Genomic DNA, 6,956 nt, shown 5'->3' with positions numbered 1-6,956 from the left:
TACACTATGCTTATTTTATGGATGAAGGGTGAGAGCATTGCTGTAGCCATGATATCTTGGGACATCATTTATTGGACCAACTGTGTTGTTGGGAGAGCTGTTAGACAAGCTTCTCAGCATCAAGTATTCTTCCTCAGGTCTAAGAAACAGGCAGACACAAGTTAAGTTGCTGTTATAGAAGTTATGATTCAAAGATGCTCCCTAAGAGGAGAATAGGGATTGGGATTGGTAGATGATCCCTCAGGCAGCAGCTAACTAGCTAGGTAGTAGCTGTTATTTAGTTTGTTGGTCAAAGAAGGACACAGGGTATGCAGGATTCCTTACTGCTCCAGAATAAAACCTGCTATATAGTTCACAATCATGTATGCTTCTGTTTGTTGAACTCAGTGATCACAACAGGCACTGTTGTGCCACCTAGCGGGTAATAATGGATAATCTTGAATGTTTCCAGTGTAAGAAAATTCAATATAGTCTAGGATGCTATGAATTACTAAACAAAATAAACTATTAAATCTAGAATGAAAGGATTCGCCTACTTGATGTAGTAGATAATATCACAGTTACACAGGACTGCTTTTTCTTAATCATGCTTGATGAAAATATTCAAGCACTCATGACCAGCTTTATAGAATCCCATTCCCTATCATGAAAAAGTCACAAAATTCCTGAGTATCCATAGCATTCCACTATTTGAGTGTTGCATTGTGACTTCTCTAACATGCTTTATAAACATAAAAATATTGACTGCCACAGGATGTCAGTTCTGAAACAATCAAGGAAGGCGATGAGGGTTGTGACATTAGGACCTATCTTTAAATTTCAGCCTAGTTTGTTTTAGTAGGCCTTTCTTTCTTTCTTTTTCCTATTAGGTTTTGTACTTTTCTCCTCCTCATTGCTATATGGTGGCACCACTGAAGGACCCCAAGCAGGGAGTAAGCCCTCATTTTGGTAGACATAGTACAAACACAGCAGAAAGACACAGTAACAGCCCCTGGCCTGAAGACCTCATGTGATGGGTAATTTCTATGGCATTCTGATATATTTATATAAAAAAATAACATATCTTGGGCTCTTTTTTTAGCTCCAAGAAGTATTTGACTTTCATTGCAGCCTGAAAGAAACCATTAACAATTCTAAAAGTTAAATGGAAACAATGACAACATTAAGCTTTTGAATAGGTCTACTAGGCAGACTGTAATCAAGTTACAGATTTGTTTGGGGTGACTAGGAAGAGAAACCAGTTGGTGGAATCAGCTGTCATTAAAGGGTTGAAGATACAGGAGTGGGTAGAATTGTTAACTTTTTGCTGAATGCCAGCTCAGGGCTTGAAGGGTTCCCTGGGTCCAAGAGTCCTTGCACATGTGACAAAGGGCCCTTGTACGTGTAAGGAAATTGCCCCTTTTAGTGGTTTAATTGCCCTTTTTAATGATTTGTGTAACAGTGTACACATTCATCGGCATAGTACAAATACATTTCATAACATTGTACAGGCTCGGCGGTGTATTTTGACTTAAATGACTTCTTTACAAAGCAAGCTTAAACACATCTCATGGGCCGTGTGTAAATGAAACCAGAGGCATGTGTGCACGACACTTTAAAGTAGGCTAAATGCTTTTGCACCGCTTTAATGGTGTTGGTGTTTGCATGCCTTGGCAGTGTGTTGTGCATTAATTCCAGCCACTGTAGGAAATTTAGTGGTATAAAGCGTCTTAAATGACTTGGGGTGCAGCAAACTAAAACTCCTTCAAGCTGTTGAGTGAAGCACCAAGCTCCATGCAGCTCAGGGGCTCAGCAGGAAGCCCTGTAGGAAGCCTGGCAGCAGCCCAGGAAAGCAGGCTCCACCCAAGAAAAGTGGGGAACCTGATCTTTCTCTATCCCCCCACTCTTCCCTGGTGCCTGCCTGTCTGCCTGAGCTGCGCAGGGGCTCAGTGCTTCCCTCCATGGCTGTGGTGCCCCCGGGATCATCTGAGCCAGCTGTCTGTGGGTGCCGCCAGCGGGGAGAGCCACCACTGCCATAGAGGGAAGCACCAGCCCCTGCAGCGCAGGGACCACTCTGCCCGCTGGCAGCTTGCCCTTTTCTCCCCGCTGGTGAGGCAGTTAAGTCAGCAGGGCGTGTGCATGACACGGGGGTTTAATCAGCCCTAAATTGAAGCGCTGTTTTTTAAAACCCACTGCTTCAATTTAGGGCCCCTGCATTTTAGTTTGCTAAGTAACAAATTACAGCGATATTCCAAGGGCCCTATCCAGAGAAGGCGGCTGGAACAGTGCACGGGGCTTTGGAAGCCTGGGCATGCTCGGGGAAGCTCAGGCTTAGTGTGCTTCCAGTGCCCTGAGCACCATCCCCACCACCTTCTCTGGCTGCCAGCACACTCAGACGCCTTCCTGACACTTTTCTGGGGCAGCTAGCCTGGGTGGTCGCATGCTTCCAGAGCCTTATGCACCATTGGATCCGATGGGTGCTGTATGGGAGCTGGGGCTACACTCGTACAGATATCAACTTGCCTGGGCAGCCCTGGAAGGCACTACCGCCATGGAGGGAAGCACCACCCTCCTCCCACAGCTCAGGGACTCCGCAACCCAGAAAACAGAAAAAAAACTTCTAGGGGCCTGATTTTTTTTTTCCTCCTGGAGCCTGCTTGCATCTCCTGTGGCTAAGGGGTGAGCTGCCAGCGGGTCATGCAGCCCCTGACCTGCAGGGGACCCCGGTTCTTCCCTCCTTGCTCTTGGTCTGAGTGCTGGCATGCCAGACTTTCTTGAAGGATAGGGAATTAGCAAAAGATTCTATTACGGGGTGTTGGGGGATGGACTCAATGGTGGCAGCTGAGACCTCAGATTCACGGTTGAATAGGGTCTTGAAGTGTTCGTTCCAGCATTGCTTTATAGCAGGCTTACCTTTCAGAGCTTGGGTTGAGTCCCAGGTTTGAGATCCTAATGTCTTGATTAGTGCAGCCCATCCACCAATCAGGAGTCAGCAAGAGAAATAATATTATGCCTCTTTTCTGAGGGGAGGGAGTGAAGAGCTCCCCTGGACCTGATTGAAGACTGCAAACTGTCAGGTCCAGAAGACTTCAGGGGCAGAGCCCTGGAGTGTATAAAAGGAGCTGCATGCCCAGCATGAGGGAGATGCTCTGGGGACAGGGAAAAGAGAAGAGCGGGGCTTAGAAGAGCTGAGGAGAGCTGCTCAGCAGTAGCCAGGAAAAGCCCCTAAAAACTTCTATCAATGGGGAGTGGATAACAGCTCGGTGGTTAGGCTTTCAGTGTGCAGCATGGCGTCTAGACCCTGGGAGCTGCATGAGGCAGCTTGGGTCTGCAAACTCTGGCGTGCAGCCAGAGACACGGTGCACAGGCCAGTGCACGGAGCAGGATCTTTGGAGACCCTGGGGAGGCTCAGGTCCTCAACCCCGAAATGAGGCTGGGAGCTCGGTGCAGGAGGTGCTGCAGGGAGGGTGAGAAACCCTGGGAGCCGCTTGAGGTGGCTCGGGTCTACAGCCGCTGACACGGGGCAGCAGCTCAGTGCAGACGATGCTGCCCAGAGGGTCTGGGAACAGACTGAGCCCCGGTACTGCACAAGGCTGTCCAGGCCTCCAACCCCTAGCACAAAGCAAAGTACCCACTACACACAGCAGTGCATGTAGCCCTAAGCCAGGACAGCAACAGCAGAGTCAGGCAGCAAGGAAACCCAGCAGGGAACAGTGCTTGACCTGGAGAACAAGAGGCTTTTTACTCCAGGACTGTGGAGTAAAAAGTTACCCTGGAGAGAGGGTCCTTACAGGGGAGGGACCCCTGACAAGGGTTGCGAAGGGGCACCACGTGGGCAGCTCCTGGGTGATAGCGGGGCAGTTTAGGACTCTTTGGGGTCTTCCTCTCGTTTTTCTTTCCCCTCACCTCCTTTCCTGTAGTGGTACCTTGGGGGTGGGGCCCCTGCCCTGGAGGGCACCCAGGTAGTCTAAGGACTGCTGATTATATTTGTGGACAGTGCCTTACAGTTTATGTGAATTATTTGAAGTAAAAGTTTGTATAGGGATAGAGTTATACGGTTGCCCAATCAATATACTTTGGTTCTGGTTTGTTCTATTGTTCATCTGTATTTTTAAATGATAACTGGGTGTATGTGTATATATAGACAGAGAGAAAGAGAGAGAGAGAGAGAGAGAGAGAGAGAGAAAGAGTATAGGTTTATTGTTTTGTAAATTTGTACATATATATATAATCTATGTCCTTACCCTTTAATGGTTTTGTTGTAATAATAAATCTGTATATAGTTAAGTAATTGATTGACCGGACCTGACTCTGTAGGGGACGGAGGTGGCTGCTGGGCTGTTGTGTCCCTCCACAGCACACTGCCCTGACAATAATTCCCTCAGTTGGAGAAGGAAGTACAAACCCATGTACACCCAGGCTATGCTTGATGGATACGGATGGAGCCATCCTGGGGCAGAGCTGCAATTCACTCTCCATATGCCCCTGCCTGCAGAACTGGCACCTATCACGGGGACGTGCGGGAAGTGGATTGCATCTCTGCCTCAAACTCATAGCCCTCCACACCATCATGGCCCCAGATCCAGCCTCGCCCACCTGTCCCACTCCCGGATGCTGCTTCCCACCTGCCTGTGGCCCCATCCCATCTGGCTGTCCAAGCACAGGGCAGGCTGGCAACTTTAGGGAGTTTTGGTGAGCTGTTGTGGGCCAGGGGGCCAGGGGGTGCTGACCCTGCCCAAATCATTGCCCACCCCTGAGTTAAGGTATGAGTTTATGCTGAAGACAATCCAGCTATAAATGGGTACCTGGTCATTTGAGCTGGGGTCAAAGGTGGCCAGCTGCAATGCTAACCACATTCTTTCCTGCTATGCAATTGACTACAGAAACTGGCATGCTTCAGGTATGCTACCCAATGTGTCATCTAAACACAGGCTGACCTTTGGCTACAAAGATATCCATTAAATCGTTCACTTACACATTTCACTGTTTTGTTTTGGTTTCCTGGAGTGCTTTTATCTTGAGTAGTTACAGTTATCTAAGTGATCACAGTAAATTTAGAACCCAGTAATATGCATGGGTATTTCCAGTTCTTCCTTCCAGTCTGTAATACTTTGGCTTTGTCACCACTGACTATGGTCTATCACAAACTTGAAACTACTGAGACTCCACAAATAATCTCAAGGCTCATATGTGTAGCCTAAAAAAATTATTTCCAACTGAATGCACTTAGCCTTACTGTCTGAAGGTCACCTGAAACAATATACTATCTGCTTCTAGTAGACTCTCAACTGTTTGGGGAAGAAGTTATCTTTTATTTTATGTGTGTACAGTACCAAGGACCATGGTGCCCAAATCCTAATGGTTCTGGGATTAAAAGGCCCTCTTTCAGTTAGTTTACCAAATCCTCTGACACATGTATGTCTGTCCTGCACTAAAACATTTTTTTGCTCATCTCCTCCACAGGGAGAAACAACCCAATGATTCAATTTATATATTTGTTTTAGCAACACCTTTGTAAAATCCCCAACAACTGTTAATATATTGAAAATCAAGATTCACTAAAAGGTTCACTATGGGTAGAAAAATTTGGGGCAGAACAAACAAAGGTATAATTGCTTGAAAAATCTTCCCCTTTCTCCATATTTAAGGAGGCATTTCTTAAATTTTGCATGGATCCCTATACAGTCAATGAGAATGTTAGATCCATCAAAAGAGTGTTCCTGAAAGCTCAGTGGTATCTAGAAATAACTAATAGGGAAAGCTAAGTACAGGGGTGTATATTGAACTCATCTCTCAAAAACTTGTGTGTCTAAATGAACATTAAGTACCTTCATTCACTTGTGCTCCAAACATCCAGTCCTTTCTGAAGGTAGGTAGTTAATTGACCAGGGGTGGTGGTGCCACCCTTATCTTGCAAGCTAATCTAGATGTCAGAGCATTTGCTAGCAAGAGGGAGACCAGGGTTATATAACCCTGCCAGCCTGAGGGGTTTCAAACACACAGTTCCCACTTCTCGGGTAAGTTCTAGGTAATAGGAAACTCTTCATCCATCCTGTTAAAGCTAACCTAAGCCTAGGACTGTGCACATGTTATACATAAGCAGTGAATGGTTAAAACAAAGAAATAACCCTGGGAACAGGGATGGGAACCCAGGCCCACATCTCAGAGTAGTGCCCTAGAAATTAAGCTACAGAGGCACATTCAGTTGTGCTGACTCTCCTTCTGGCTCCAAGAGTTTTGCAGTCTTAGCTGTGCAGTAGCCTAGCTTTGACAGGAGGGATGGGAGGTGTACCTACATAGATAATTCCACACTCTGATGATTAGGGTAGTTTCTGGGGAGGTCAGAGGTAGGTGTTTGGGTCCCTTTAGGTTGACAACAGCCTGGAACCAAAGTTCCCCACTTCTAACTACTAGGGCGACTGGGGAAAAGTTGGGCCTAGTCTCTACTGGTGTTTTCATGCTGCACTCATTGCCATCAGTATAAGTTAGAGATGCCACAATTTTGACTAGAAGATTAGGAACTTCGGCATTGCCCTAAAACCACTCTTGATTGGAAGGAGGGACTGGACAGGAGGAGACTTAGATGAACAAGTGATCAACTTGAATCACGTCTGTGCATATTCAAACACCAAGTGCAGGCAAAGTACCCAAGAAATTTTGGAGTCCAAAATGGAGTCCAAGTGCCATCTGAATGTGGGCACCTACTGAACTCTGGGGCTGCTGGAACAGAGCCAATAGAAATCAGTATTTGGAACATGGGCACCTAAATTCCAGGTAAGTCCCATTGAGGTGCTTATGTAACCAAGAAGGAGCCGGTTCTTAGCTCTGTTAATGCATTTTTCTAGTGGTAACATTTCCCACATATCTTTATAACAGGCAAGCGAAAATTAAAAATGTGTTTCTATTTGATTTCCACAGAAAACATGGCTATTTAAAAACTTACTTAATTGGCCATTGACTTGGAGTTGTGTGCTTAT

Source organism: Alligator mississippiensis, chromosome 1 (genome assembly GCF_030867095.1).
Source record: "Alligator mississippiensis isolate rAllMis1 chromosome 1, rAllMis1, whole genome shotgun sequence".
Classification (NCBI taxonomy): Eukaryota; Metazoa; Chordata; order Crocodylia; family Alligatoridae; genus Alligator; species Alligator mississippiensis.
Note: the sequence above shows the minus strand (reverse complement) of the source record.